The 16,747-nt window shown below is 36.0% G+C and overlaps 1 protein-coding gene across 6 annotated transcripts in view; it reads right to left on the minus strand.

Moving 5' to 3' along the window:
• The window catches only part of Lrba (LPS responsive beige-like anchor protein), a 583,194-nt gene that overhangs the window by 382,497 nt on the left and 183,950 nt on the right, over positions 1-16,747 (minus strand). The window lies entirely within an intron of this gene.

Consider the following 16,747-nt stretch of genomic DNA (forward strand, 5'->3'; position numbering starts at 1 on the left):
TCAAACTGAACAAAGCTGTCAGCAGCCTCACAGAGCCAAGGAGACCACGACAATTGACACGAGAGAGGCATGTAGAATCCCAGAATTTTTATCACGTTCCCAAGCTTAAATTCAGAAACCAGAGTCTGGAATCAAAAAAACCTAAAAAGTATCTCAGGAAAGCATCCCAGGACGAGCACGCATCATCAGGCTCTGCTTTGTATTTTGGTTGAAAAATGAAAATACAATTTTCTATGTTACTATTTGCTGTAAGTGCAAGATGAGTACTTTAATTAAGTAAGTTATACAAAAGGAAAATCCCACATATAAATTAAAGATATTACAGAAAATAAAAGTAAGCAAAACTTTCAGCATGGACAAAAAAATGCCAAATATGAAAAACCTCCAAAGAACATATGCTAGGAAGGGCAAAGTCTCACTAAAATTAGATACAGCCTGGAGTAAGTTCAGTCAAGAAGCTAATGTCATCAGCCTCTGCATCATTGTTTATCAAGGAAACAAATTAAAGCTGCAGTATTCTATAAAAAACGCCTACAATAGTTAATAGTGTCAAACTGACAAGATCTAGAATCACAGAAGAGACAAAGCCCTGGGCAGGTCTGAGGGACTGTTTAGATGAAGTTAATGGATGTGAGGAGGCTCTCAGAGTGAATGGTGCTACCATGGGCACTGGAGTCCTAAACAGACTGAAAAAGAGAGCAAGCTAACTCAGGCATTCACAGCACTCTGCTTTCGGAAAGCAAATACACTATGACCAAAAGCCTCACGCTCTGGCCTCCATGCCTCCCCAGTCAAGGCTGACTGAACTCAGTCTGTAAATCAAATCCTTCCTCAATTGCATTGATCAGGTGTTCAATTAAAAGGGTACTATATAAAAAATATATAACTTGCCAAGCTTTGCTAAAGATATGAAGAATCACAGACTCTTATAATCACAAAATGTGTGCAAATAAAATTTCTAATAGCAAATTTTTATTAGAATGAAACATTAGCAACTACCCAAATCTCCATACGAATTAAATTACTCTTTAAATAACTGAATATCCGTATGATGAAACACAAGTGATAACAAAAAATACCTAATTATATGCATAACAAAATGATTTCAAAATATTGAGCAAAATCTCATAAATTCATATAATTCAAACAATCTAGTATAAGTCTTTAAAACTATGATATTAAAGTCAAGAGGCAATGGTCAGCTTTACTTAAAAACCCAGATTAACAAGTCAGATGGTCCACACTGAATTAAGCCTAGTTTTTATAGTGTACTAGTTGTTGACAAGATACTTGACAATGCATTAAAAGGTAGGTAGACAAAAAATGTTAAGCCAATAGAGGATTTAGTCAGCTATCATTTGAGTGAAGCCTTGATTTTAGAACATTGTGAAGTAGAATAAATTAAATTTAGACATGACAGAGGAAATACTGATAAATAGTGTTGATTGCATGTCTGGAGGAAGGTGGTATAGAAAAGGGAGGAGGCTTGAATAACTTTGAGGTTACTTAATTGGGGAATGGGACAATGGTGTGCCATTGAGTAATCAATTCAATTACTGTTTGAGTGCTGCAAGGCAATATATTGACAACAGATTCATGATATAGTTGCAGGTCTCCAGAGGGAAACTAAGAAGCACAAAATAGTATTTTATATCTGCACTCTTGAAAGCCCTGCTTTCTGTCTTACACTTCTAGAAAGTTATTCATTAGCAGGTTCAAAAGCTACACAGTGGATTGTTTATAAATATAAAAGTGTACTATTTAAAAACATTTAAAAATACCCTGATCATATCACTTCAAAATTGCAGAGAAGATTTTATTATTAATGATAAAAGTAGTCAGAGATAGTTTGAGGCTGGGGGTAAAATCTTACACAATTGCAGTCACATTATACGAAGTACTGATAGGATTCACAAAAAAGAGTATGCGCCAGGCAATGGTGGCACACACATTTAATCCCAGCACTCAGGAGGCAGAGGCAGGTGGATTTCTGAGTTCAAGGCCAGTCTGGTCTCCAGAGTGAGTTCCAGGACAGCCAGGGCTACACAGAGAAAACCTATCTCTAAAAACAAAAACAAAACAAAAAAACCAACAAAAGAGAATAATGTTATATAAAAGTGGAAAGCATTTATTTTTAAGAGTTCTATTTTTGTTTCTGTTCACAGCCTCAGTGAATATATACCTATGAAGAGGAAGGCACAGCCTTTGTCTCTAGCCTAAGTGTGTGCAGGTGTTCTCTGTAAAGGCCCAAATAGTAATGTAGGGTTTGTAGAATGTACAGCTTCTGCTACAGCTGTTCAGCTCAATATAATCCTGTGAATTGGAAACAACCATAGATGATACTCAAACAATTGATCTTGTTAAACTTTATTAACAAAATAATCAGTAGGCCAGCTTTGGCCACAGGCTGTAATTTGCTGACTTCTATATTAGATAACAAGCAATTTGAAATATTTTCTTTCATATTTTTCTCAAACTAATATTGTACATTTATTCATGGACTATTTTGTTACAAAATCAGAGGCACCTATGCTACTACAGTGCATATTTGGCACATTTTTTAATTTTTTATTTTATAAAGACTTTAATAGTGAACTTATATCTGTTTTCTTGATTCTAGGATCATGTTCATCTGATGCTATTAGAAGTGTAGTAATTCCTTTGGAGCTAGTCTCTGTATAATTCATTTTTACACAAACATTTTGCCACAAGCATTGCTAAAAAGTGAAGCATATCCCATTTAGAATCTGAACTGAAGATTACCTTGTACACGGTTATTGGATGTTACTTTCGTAGGTGGCAACTTTGAGTTTCTCTATTACCCTGGTCCTGCCCTTCCATAGACAAGGGTTCAGAAGATCATCATGCTAACAGTCATATTCCAGGAAGCTACCATTTAACACTCACTCACTCTATTTCTCTGTTCTCTCATTAAGGTGTTAATCTTTCTGTTGCTATACTTTAAAATCAGATGTTGGGAGCCTGGTGAGGTAGCTCAATGGTTAAAAAGCACTTGTTATTCCAGAGGACCTGGGTTCAATTCCTAGCAACCATATGGTGGCTCACAACCTACTGTAACTTCAATCCCTGAAGACCTGACACTCTCTTCTGTGCTTGAGAGCAAGTCATTGACATGGAGCACAACAAAATAAATAAATAAATAAACAAATAAGTAAACACACACACCACATTCAGGCAGAACAGTAATATATATTTAAACAAATCATATGTTTAATTCATACTACCACTGCGTCACGCATCTATAATCTCAGTCCTTGCAAGGTAGAAACAGGAGGATCAAGAAATCAAGACCAGCCTTGGCTACACAGCGAGGTCACGGCCAGACTGATACATGAGATCTTGAAAGAAAGAAAAGAAGAAAAGAAAAATAAAGAAAAGAAAAGAAAAGAAAAGAAGAGAGAAAGAAAGAGAGAGAGAAAGAAAGAAATCAGCTTCTTTACAACAATTTTCTGTCCATCCCATTCCATATTTACCATCCTACAACTTTTCCTCTCTTTATTTTTGTAATTTTATCCTGTCTTGCTTGCTTAAGTCATCTGAATTCTCTTGTTTCCTTATATATTATTTGCCCTTACACCTCTGGCAATCCAGAATTCCACACAAGTTACATCCTTGTTATCTGACACATGGAAAACATCCCACAAAAATAGCAACCCAGTGAATGACAAAAACAAATGCTACAAACCACTTTCCCATCTCTTTCCTTTTTGCCCCCATTCTTTACATCTAAAACCTGAAACTACTGAAAAAACTGACTTCAAGCCTCTTCATCTCTATAGAATATTCTGTAATGTCATCTCAAAGATCTTTATGTCAATTATGTCTAATATTATACTATTAATTACATATATTATCCTTTTATATACTACATTATCCAACTGTTTCTAGTATTCTGTTTATAACAATCTATTTTGCAACTAACAAAGAATGCACTGTCAATTAATCTTTTTAAAACAACCATACCATCAAAAAAGTACAATTCAGGAGAGCTGTGCCCAATCACTACTGGAATACTTATAAAGCATTTAATGCTCATACAGATAAGTGGAACCAATGCAGTCTATTTATCAACTTATAAACTATAATTTAAGTCAGAATCCTGCAAGGTCCTAAACAGAAATGTGGTTTGTCCTTTCATTAGAGCAAATATCAAAATGACTTTACAAAGTAAATTAACACACATTTTCTTTTCCTAAAAGGCCATTTCCTCCCATGTAAATGCTTATCTTTCTAAATATATCAATTATGCAATTTTATCAAGTGTAATTTATATAATAATTGTATAACTCTTCTTGCAAATGAAGAATTAAAGGCAAATGAAGCCAAAGTCTTAATTATAATAAGCAGTTTCAAAATGTTGGGTTTACTATAAAGTAGATTAATCTCTGAATGCAGAGCACAAAATGACTCACATATTTTAATATTAAGAAGAAACTCTATGTATAATTTATACCAACAGTGCAAGGAGGAAGGGAAAAAAACACTACTTGTGTCAACCTTAGGAAACATACAGCCCTATCAAGTGACCAACTACAAAAGATTCACACTAGAGGCTCAATAAATAATAGTAATGATGACAGCTATCTCCCATAACTACATTACGAGCCACTGTCCACATCTGATTATTCTAGTCTAGACCTAGGGTAAGCATACACACACACACACACACACACATATTTCTACCCAAGTTTTCCAATATTACGGCTCTGATTCTTCAGCTTTCTATAACCTCCATAAGCAGCTATTCTCAGATTTCACTCCTACACAGAAACATTTATAGAAAAAAAATCACTACTTCCATAAACACTAACAACTAAGAAAGTAGAAGTAAATCCCCTAATTTAATAATGATTCCAACACTGTAATATCTTTAGAATTGATTATAGAGAAATATCACAGACCGGTAAGGGGGCACTGATTCTAAATGGCAATACAGTATAAAGCCAATCCTAAAGACTCCTAAAGACCATGGCTACTATAAATTAATGTAACATTTGTTCTTAGGGTGAAAAATAATTCCCCACCTCCCCAGTCTTCCTTACATCTTTTTCTTATATCCCTCCTTTTCCTATTGTGTTCCTATCCCTCCCTCCCATTCTCCCTTCCTCCATCTCTCTCTTTCATAGAACCTTTAATTCAATATCATAAACAACATTAAATGGGTACCTATCTACTCAAAAGGTAAAAATAAACTTTTGAGTATAATACATAATGGCTAAAGCAACACAGAATATACAAATCTGGAGCCTGAGAAAAGGATGCTGACAAGATGTTTGTTTTTGTTTTATTTAATGTATATCACATATATTTAAGAACAATTTTGATCTTTCTTGAGCTCTAGCCCAAGCAGCACCTACTGTTCTGGAAAGCAACAACCTCAAATAGAGAGACTATAGTTTTAGATATTCCTCCTGACAATCGGAACATGAATAGCAATACTCTATTTATAAAGCTAATTCTACTTGAGAATTCAACAGCTCAATAATTTCATGTCAGTTATTTTTTATAAATGCCATGTTTTAAACTCCACTTGCTTTTTCCAACCTTATACTACAAAATAGATCCCCACTGAGAATTGTAAAAAGCACATGGTATTACAAAGGCCACAACAGAAACAAAAGCACCAGTTAGTAAACAGACATATTCCTAGGCCAAAGATATCCCCATCAAAGAATGAATTCTTGAGAATGGGTTAAATAAAAGTAGAAAAATATGATTGTGGACAGAGAAGGCAATCCTGGAAGAAGCAACTCTTACCAAATGCTTGCAATGTGTTTTCCAATAGCTGCTTTAGATGCCGGAAGCATACTTGAGACTTCCCTGGAGCTTGTCCACCATGATATCCTCTTAAAAACCAGAATGTCCTCTCTCTCAAATTGTACACTTCCAACACAGCCTATTCTGGCTTTTTCAAAAATACCTTCAATATACTGTCATTTCTTAAAATTTTTCTCTCTTTACCAACTAAATGGAATTCTGGTATGAACAAACACTGGCTAAATTAACTGGGAAATGTTTACTTTCATTTTATTTTCACTTATCTATTCTCAATGATTTAATTCAACTTCCATTTTCTTTCCTAATTACCATCCCTTTTTTGGGTAATATTCACTAAGATTTTATTTGGCAATTATTTCACTTAGCTATAAGCTACATAAATGAATATATTTTATTTTAATAAACAGTTTCTATACAATTTTAAGTGAATTCTTAGAAGCTAAATAAGTTCAAATCACTGGGGACACACAAATATATTGAAAGAGAGCAAGCGAGGCAGGAGCAGAGACTAACGTAAAGAAAAATAGAACATTATTCCTGTGCAAACAGGTAAAGCTATGGCTGGGGGTGTAACTCAACAGCAAAGCTTGTCTAACAGACAAAGTTTAAGTCCAGATATGGATAAAATAAAACAGAAACAAAAGATGATAAATTTAAACTATACATGTTGGTATGTATGCTGTAAAGTTCTGAACACAGAAAGCATAGGCAGGAAGTGGCATCAACTTGGAGGCAGCCTTCACAGGGAGTCCAGGGTCCAGGGCTATATAGTAAAACCCTTCCTTTTTTTTTAAGCTTTGAAATTCAGTGGAATTTTGTGCATTTTGATTCATAACGGTGTTTTTATTCAAATCTATTACTTTAAATCAATACAAATAAGACAACCTTCAAAAATCACAGAAGAACAATTTGAATACGAAAAAATCGCAAAATTTACTAAAGGCTGAAGTGTTTTGTGTTACTTATATAATGCTGAATGAGCTAAAATGTCAAATGTAAAAAAATGTCCTGAACACCTGAGTTTTAAGTACTTTAAAAAGTACTTATAGAATTGAGAAACATACTTTTATTCTAATTAAAGAAAGTTACTGTTTTGATAAAATATTAAACCTTTACAAAATAAATAAATATTTAAAAAGAAACAGCACAATGGACTCATCAGCTACCCTCACAAATTTCAACACCAACTGGTCCACACTTGGAGTAAACAGAGATGAAACGGTTTCTCTTTATCTAATAGACCCAAAAGAAGATAACATCAAAACAACAATTATTTCTGGTATATAATTGGAGCTACCTTATTATATACTGTAGTTACTATTATATACTGTAGTAACAATGGTTACTATTGTTATAGCTAAGTTAGTGAGGAAAGGATTTATTTGGCTTACACTTCCATATCACAGTCCATCACTCAAGAAAACCAGAACAGGAATTAAAGCAGGGATGGATCCTGGAGACAGGGAGTTGATGCAGAGGCACTGGAGGGGGGCTACTTATTCCCTTGCTCACCATGGCTTGCTCAGAGGACCCAGAACCACCAGCCCAAGTGTGTCATCACCTACAATGGGCTGGGCTGTCCTGCATTAGTCACTAGCTTAAAAAATACCCTACAGGCTTGCATACAGTTGCATCTTATGGAGGCATTTTTTAAATTAAGGACCCCTCCTCTCAGATGACTTTAGCTTTGGTCATCCAGCATATAAATATTGAAACAAGCCAGAAAGCATCCCTATTTAAATTCAAACTTTCTCTTCCATTAATATGGGGAGAATACACTGTAGCTACACTGCTTCCTTGAGGGCAATAAATATTTTTGTCTTTTTACCATAGTATAGCCCAGATGAAAACCATCAATGGTAACAGTCAAAGGGGGTCACAATAAAATGATTGTGTTCTGGCTTCTTCCTCATCCTCCCTATTCCTTCTTCACTTTCCTTCTAACCATCCTTCTACTGGATATTTCCACAAAGGTTTGTAAGTCATCCTTACCATTCAGAGAAGTGTAGGGAACTGCTAGAGTTGCTAACAGAATGCTCAGATAGCAGAAGTACAGTATTAAGCAGTTGAATTTTGAAGAGACAGGCAAATGTATTAGCAGTAGAGACATCATGTCTCTTATGAAGGTTAATTTCATATCTAACATAAGGGATGTTACTGCTGTAATGAGTAGATTGGCAGTCTCTAGACAGAAATTAATAGCTGTGACTAACAATATATGGAATAATCTGTTCTTTCTGTGTTCTCAAGTGTGGCAGAAAGAAAGAAGAAGGAGATTTAGATAATCCTGTAGGAGGACCAGCAGTCTCAATTAACCTGGACCCCTGCTCCCAAAGATCTGTCAGACATTGGACAACATACCAGAAAGCATATACCACCAGCTGATATGAGGCCCCCAACACATATACAGCAGAAGACTGGCGAGTCTGGGTTCAGTCAGAGAAGGAAAACCTAACCCTCAAGAGACTGGAGGACCCAGGGAGTTTAGATGTCTGGTGGGGTGGGGCTGGGGGACATCCTCATGGAGAGAGGGGTTAGGAAGAAGGTATGGGATGTGGAACAGTTAGAGTGTGGACCAGGAGAGGAATAAAATCTGACATTTAAATAAATAAATAAATAGATAGATAGATAAATAAATAAATAAATAAATAAACAAATAAATAAGCAAGCAAGCAAACAAGATCCTGGTTTACTTGATTCTTTGAATAGTTCTTTTTGGTTTTACTTGGTTGATTTCAGCCCTGAGTTTGATTATTTCCTGCTGTATATTCCTCTTGGATACATTTGCCTCATTTTGTTCTAGAGCTTTCAGATGTACTGTCAAGATACTAGTGTACGCTCTCTCCAGTTTCTTTTTGGATTTTTATTTATTAAATTATTATTTATTATTATTATTTGTTAAATGTATTTTTAGTAAACAAAACCAAATATAATCAGAATAGTTTATATTAATTACTATGGTATTTACAAATTATAAAAATCAGGATGAGAACTTAATAGATGCAATGTTTTAAAAATATTGCATTTTTAAAGTAGGTAATATAATCTATTGTTTCCTTGATTTTTACCATCAATTTTTAAAACAATGATCCAGCAAAAGGAATTGTGTTTTTTATTGTAATATATAAATGAAGTATAAACAAGAAAAAAACATTAAAAGAAAACCAGTAACACAAATGACATAAAACTCACAAGCTTTCTTGACAATTTTGTCTAATATGATTTGCAAAAAAATTAAAATTAAAAAAATAAATTTGCATTGTTTTCATTTTTCACACTGTGTAGACAAATAAGCAACAATTCTAGCACAAAGTGAGGTAATTTTGAGCTATTAGAGAGGCTGCAGAAGCCTGAGAATAATACAGACTTGTTATTAATCCTGGTTACACACCAGAAGCACCAGGTATGAGATGGCTCTGAGCTATTAGAGTGGCTGCAGAAGCCCCCAGAACGATACAAACTATTGCTATTAATCCTGGTTATCCACCTGAACTTGACAGTAAAACCCTATTGCTGAAGACTGCACACGCTTTGATCATAGGTTCCAGTTAGACTTAAAAGCTTTCTCCTTGCAGACTAGCTTGCATAGTGCCCGCCAGAAGATGGTATGCAGGCTGCTAGGGGAGAAAATTTATTAACAGCCTTCCCCAGGTGTGAGTCTTGCATGCTACACGCACAATATAGTCAATGATATAGTAGTGGCATGGTTATGGTAGAATTAACAATTGCTTTCTGTTTGGATTTGAGGCCTGCTTCATAGGAGCCTGGTATTATAAACCTGATCAACAGCCCTTGGCTTGATAGGGCATAGACCTATGAGAGAACCTACTATTACTGTTTTATGAAATAAGAATGTTGTTAAATTCTCGTCACAACACTCATGTTTAAACTCACAAATTCACACTACCCTTGGCCTTCTTCTGGAAAGCTTTTTACTTTAAGATAACAGTTAATGCAGAGACTTAAGGCTGGTCAACCTGGTGAGAATATGTAACAATGGAGTGTTCTATCCTAAACAGAGAATCTATATCACCTCCTCCAAGACTCAGGAAACATGACAAAAGAAATGGAAAGAATATAAGAGCCAGAGGACAGGGAAGATGCCACACAACAATCGCTTCTGCATATGACATGGTCACTGCACTCATGAACTTACACAAATGTGTTTATTTGCACAAGACCTATATAAGACGGGGCCTGTCAACATTCCATCAGGATGAGGAAAAGGCTTATAACACCCCCAATACTATTGACAGTTAATGGCTATAAGAGAGGGAGGTGTCACTTTCGTTAGTGATAGGGGATTTGAGGAGGGGAAACCAGGAAGGGGGATGACATTTATTTGAAATGTAAATGAATAAAATAACCAATAAAAAATTAGAAACAAATAAGAATGCTTTCAAAAGTTTTAAATTTTTATCAAACACCACAAAACATTAAAAAACCAATACTATTATTTAAGGTTAACAATGCACTTACTTATAAAAGATGAAAACTTAACTTTTTTGACTGAAATTTGTTATTAAAGTTTGTCTCTTGGTAAAAAAAAATTACTTAAAACATACTTGATTATATTCATCACTGCTATTTCTACTCTAAAACAAGTCTGCTTAAAATAGAAAACTACTTACATGAACAATGACATTAATTGAACTAAAAAATCATAAAAATATTAAATTTTATATTAAATACACAAGGCAAACATTTCTTCCAAATAACACCTACATCTGACCTAAGTAATTGATTTGCTAATGATACCCATCAAGTCTGTTAAATCTTACACTGCTGTCTATAAAGGTCTTCATGTTACTCACACTACTAAAACATTTATCAAAGGCCAAATTTAGAGCAGCTACTCAATTGATAAGGACAAAGGCCAGGTCTACATAGCAAGATGAAAACATTTGGTCCTGGTAGTTAAAGAAAAAAATCTTTATTACTATACTTGTTGCCTCTGGGACACAATGTAGTATGGAACATTTCAAACGACTTCACAGACACATCCAACCTAGATTGACTCACCTAACTTCAAGGTACTGAATGTATAAAAGGAAAGATCCAATCAGTTTCTTTAGAAACGTGTCTCCAATTGTTACTTTACATGTAGTCTATACTGATGAATATCTTTTAAATTAAGAAAAAAAGACAGAGTCTGTGGCAAGACTATCTAGATGTTCCCATCACTACCACTGTGGCAGGAAGAACAGCTTTTACCAGACCATGGCTGGTTATGAAAAGTTACTCAGACACCAGGCTAAAATTAGATTGTTTCTTTCAGCCATTATCAGAGAAGCTTTTACAGAGATGGAAACTAATAGAGAAACCTACACCTAAATAATGGGCATACACCCAAAGGACACTTCATCCTACTAAAGGGACACTTGATTAACCATGTTCTTTGCTGTTTTACTCCTAATTGCCAGAAATTAGAAATATCTGGTGGGGTGCAGATAGGGGTGACAGTGGGAGTGGGGATATCCTTTTGGAGACCAACCAGGAGGGAGGAGTTGTAGGATGTAGAACAGTAGGAGGGTAGGTAGACCCGGAGGGGGATAAAGTCTGGATTGTAAAAAAAAGATTAAAGAATAAAAGAAAAAGTCTCTAGCCAAAACTTCAGCCAAGATTAGACAATAAATATTTTTGGTTTTGGTGAGAGAGGTGGGGGGAGGGAGAGAGAGAGAGACAGAGAGACACAGAGACAGAGAGAGAAGAAGAAGACTAAAGTCAGAATTTGAAGAAAATGACCTTCAAAATGACACAGGCACAGAAAGACTTTAAAAAATTACACATATCTACTGAACAGCTGAAGTAAGAAAGTGTTCATTGCATACAGCACAGGTTAGGACTTCCACCAACAAAGAACATTAGATAAAGATACACAAAAAGTGTGGATAAAATTAACAAAATTTTGTATAGAAACTTCTGGAGAAAGTGAAATTGATTCAAGATCTACAATGGGTGAGAACAAAGATGAAATAGCATAGAACTATACGATGATGAAGAATAAAAATTGCATCTAAGGGCATATTCAAAGCCAGATTTTTCAGGTGTCTGAGTTCTTCAGGTTGTGATCTAGTCCTCCATCTATCAGCAATTCACCCATGCTATGTGAATTCAGCCCAATCTCTATACTACTTTTTTTTCTTAATTTTGTGACGTATTTTTTAAATTTATTTTTAAAGATTTATTTACTTATTTAACATATGTGAATACACTGTAGCTGTTTTCAGACACACCAGAAGAGGGTGTTGAATCCTGTTACAGATGCTTGTGAGCCACCATGTAGGTGATGGGAATTGAACTCATGATCTCTGGAAGAGCAGTCAGTGCTCTTAACCACTGAGCCATCTCTCCAACACTCTACTTTCTATAGCTTATAGCACACTCATTCTAGAGACCCCTTGAAAAGCCTCTAAGTTTTAATCCCTTTAGCTAGATTAATATCCTCTTTCCAAGATGACCACAGTGATAATAAACCTACAATCAATGGTTATAACTATTCTGTATAAAAATTTGAGTCTTTTCATGTCTCTTATTTCACAAAGTTTAGGCCTTCAAAATTCAACTCCTATTCTACTTCCATATATACTTCCAACCTCTACATTTACATTGAGTGCCCTCCCAGGTATTCTGGAAGAGACCATTCAAACTACATAATAGGCCACTCCTTCTATTTGTATGCAAACTCTGACTTAGTAACTTACTCAAAAAATGTTATTCCAGAAATTCTCCCCTTGTTGCAAATATCAATTTCCCCATTCTAAATATTCCTTCCCACTACCAGAAAACTGTGTTCTCTCCGCCTTTTAAAAACCCAAATAAAAAAGTTTCTTGACTATATTGCATCCAAAAAGGGCTATGTGTTTGTGTGTGTGTGTGTGTATCTGTATAGTCATATAGATTATTGCTTCACTTTGTAACAAAACATCTCTGAAGAATAGTTTAATCATTGTCTCTAATTTCCTCTCCATTTCCATATTGTCTTGAATCTCATTTTAAAGGGAATTCTATGCTCTCCAAAACAACTAAGTCATAACAACTTTCATGTTACTACAGACAATAATCAACTCTCATTCATGATCCTGCTACCTTAATGAATCTCACAGTTTGGAGACAGTAAATATTATCTATATGCTTAAACATCTAGGTTGGCATCTCTAGTCTGGAGATACGACTAGTCACTACCTACTTGAAAGTGCATTAGCAAAGTCAACATTATTATTTCCATATAATTGAATCCCTCTTCCTAACAACTCCTGCATCCATAAACCTACTGCATGCATTTGATAAAAAAAAAAAAAAAAAAAAAAAAAAACCCAGGCTTTTAGTGGAACAGTGCAGAAACCTGGATTAATTCTTGTAATTCTTTAGTTCTCTAGGTTTCCCTCAAAATTCACATCTATCCCATAATAAATCCTAAACTTGTAGAGTCTACCTCCAACAGAAAAAAGGGCATCAAGTGAGAGAGAGGGTTGCCCTCCCACAGTCAAAACTCTGACCCATAATTGTTCCTGTCTGAAAGAACTGCAGGGATGGAAATGGAGAGAAGCCTGAGGAAAAGAAGGTCGAGGGACAGGTCCAAAGTAGGATCCAGCTCAAGGAGAGGTCCCAAGACCTGACACTATCACCTGACCTGAGCTATGGAGTGCTCACCAAAAGGGACCTATCATGATTGCCCTCCCAAAGACCCAATAAGCAGTTGAAAGATATTTTCAGATGCAGATTTTTTTCACCCAACCAATGGACAGAAGCTGCTGACCCCTGTGGTTGAATCAGGGAAAAGCTGGAAGAAGCTGAGGAGGAGAGTGGCCCTATAGGAGGACCAGCAGTCTCAATTAACCTGGACTCCAGAGATCTCTGAGATACTAGACAACCAACCAGGCAGCATACACCAGCTGATATGAGGCCCCCAAAACATATACAGCAGAGGACTTCTGGGTCTGGGTTTAGTCAGAGAAGATGCACCTAACCCTAAAGAGACTGGCGGCCCCAGGGAGTGTACAGGTCTGGTGGGGTAGGGTGGGGGGTGGAGACAGAGGGGCAGGGAGGAAGTATGGGATGTGGAATAGTTAGAGGGTGGATCAGGAGGGGAGCAAAATCTGGAGTTTTAGAGGATAGATAGATAGATAGATAGATAGATAGATGCATGTATGCATGCATGCATGCATGCATACATACATACATACATACATGCATACATGTGTCTACCAGGTATTTACCTACTCCTGTTGGACTCTAGTGTAAGTGACCATCATTTTGAGTTAGGATCACTACTTAGCCCTACAGTTGATCTTTTGGCAAAATAATTTCTCAGGTTCCCATAAACCTTATCTATACTATCAACTGACATTCCTCCTTGTGCTTTTCTTCATTTAATCACAGTTTTTGCTACATTGGCACTATTCTTCAGATATAAGAAAGTTCCCACACGTACAGTGATTTTTCTCTTGTCTGAGAATAACTGTGTGTGCATATTCCTGTGGTACATGCAGCATGTATATGGCCAAATACCACCTCTGCAATAAATCCTAATGAAACCATAATATTTTAAACTGTAAGCCAAACATGCATCCTTCCTTCAAAGCTTTCTGTGAAATAGCCTCTCATCCATTGCGCTCTGTACTTTCTTTCCCATAGTACTCGCCATTCATGTATTACACAACTTCTTTTGTCCATGGTTTACCATCTGTCACCGCTCCTTAGAATATAAGCTCCACAAAAATAATTACCTGTTTACTGCCATATGCTCGAAGTTAAGAACAATTTAAAATAGATTATAATAAGTACTGAATCAATTAATAGATGTAGAAACTGAGGGTGAAAGGTATAAAAGTGCTTGGTAATACCTAATATCATAAATATTCACATATCAACCAAAATATCTATATTTACCATTTTCTAATGTTTTTGTGATAAAGAATACTGACCCTTGGAAATATATTTCAATTCTTATGTTCTTTGCTTAAGTTTCACCTGTTTTTCCATGCTAAGTTAGTATACAGATGAGGTCAGCCAAGCAATATAAACAAGCATCCCTGAAACATTACTTTTGATTAGGATACCATCCTGGAAAACCATCAACCTTTTAATCTATACTTTAAGTCTCCCAGTCCATTAATGCAAGCTCAGCCATCACAAAAAGACTCAAAGCAACCTACTCATCATTCTTGTTTCCTCAATTTGTTTTACCTTATAAATCATTCATTCTTTCTATTATTGAAAATAGATGTTTTTCATACAATATGCTCTAATCACAGTTTCCTTTCCCCAGCACCTCTGAGAATGCTACAACCTCCTCTCCTATGGGACTCTACATCCTTTTCTGCCTCCTCTTAGAAAACAAACAGGCATCTAGAAAATAACAATAAAATAAAACAAAAACAAACCAGAATGACAAACAAACAGAAAGAAAAGAACCCTCACAAAAAACATGAAATACACAACACATAGATGCAGAGATACATATAGTCTTACGCAGAGAAGTTTCCTAAAATCCAAAACCAGAAGGCTTGATATACACACTAATATCATAATATATTTCACTGAAGTAAAAACAAAACAAAATAAAACAAAACAAATTTTCCCTGTAAAAATCTCATGAGAAAAAAATCCAAAAAAACATGCACTGAGTTTGTTTTGTGCTAGCCATCTACTGCTGGACATGGGTCCTGGCCTTAAGAGCTGTTTGCATCCCCAGTAAAACTCTGCTGGAGAACTCATTTTCCTTTGTGAACACTTATCAATTAGGCACAGCTTCTGGGTTAGAGCTTGTGCCTACTTCTGCTCTCAGTGCTGGGAATCCATCTGATTCAGAAGGTAGCACATCCTGTGCACACTGCCATAGTCTGTGAGTTCATATGTGTTGTGGTCTTGTGAGATGTCCTCTATCCCCTCTGCCTTATACATCATTCTGCCTCCTCTTCCACAAGGCCCCATGAATCCTGTAGGAATTGATGGAAATATCCCATTTAACACTGAGTGTCCCCAGGTCGCTCACTCTCTACATATTGCCCAGCTGTGAGTATCTTTATTTGCACTGATCTATTGTAGGAGAAAGTTTCTATGATGATGGCTGGGCAAAAACTGATCTGGGCATAACAGAATGTTGTGAGGAGTCATTTTATGGCTACATTCCTTTAGCAGAACAAAAATATTTGGTTATCATCTAGGTTCCTGAGATATCTGGTCTCTAGTTCTTGGCCACCAATCTCGGGTTCCATCTTAGGGAGCAGGGCTTAAGTGTGATCAGATATGGGTCAGTTATTCCCATGAGATTTGTGCCAATGTTGCACTACCACATCCTGCAGGAAAGTCATCGCTGTAGCTTATAAGACTTTATAGATGGATTGGTGTTTACCTTTCTCCTTTGATAAGGTGAAGACTACCTTACAATACCAATAATTAACACTAGCCCATAGGGGTAAAGGCCCTAGGTAAGTATGAGTCTTCTATATGTTCAGTGACTACTATAGGTGTTCTTTTAGCAATCTGGCCTTGCTATCAGTTTCTGGAGAGCAGCCAATAGCCTGACAATAGCCAGAGAATTATGGAATTTCCATGGGACCCTTTAGGCCTAAAACTCAACTAGATATAACCTAGCAGCAACACTAGAAGCTTATGATCCCTCAAATGGTCATTAGTTTTAGGTATTCCTTCCCTTATAATCTCCATTACTATTCCTCCCTTCCTCTTACAACTCTTTCCCTGATTCTCTTCCTCTATATATGTAACTTCTGTAGTTATGTGGGTAATAGCTTATCGAAGACTTTTATCAGCTAACATCCACATATAACTGAATACTATTTTTGCTTTCTTCTCTTTTTCATTTTTTAAAAATTGGTTATTTTATTTATTTGCATTTCAAATGTTATCCCCCTTCCCAGTTTCTCCTCCACAAACCACCTATCCCATACCCCCTCCTCCCTGCTTCTATAAGGGTGCCCCCACA

Source organism: Apodemus sylvaticus, chromosome 4 (genome assembly GCF_947179515.1).
Source record: "Apodemus sylvaticus chromosome 4, mApoSyl1.1, whole genome shotgun sequence".
Classification (NCBI taxonomy): domain Eukaryota; kingdom Metazoa; phylum Chordata; class Mammalia; order Rodentia; family Muridae; genus Apodemus; species Apodemus sylvaticus.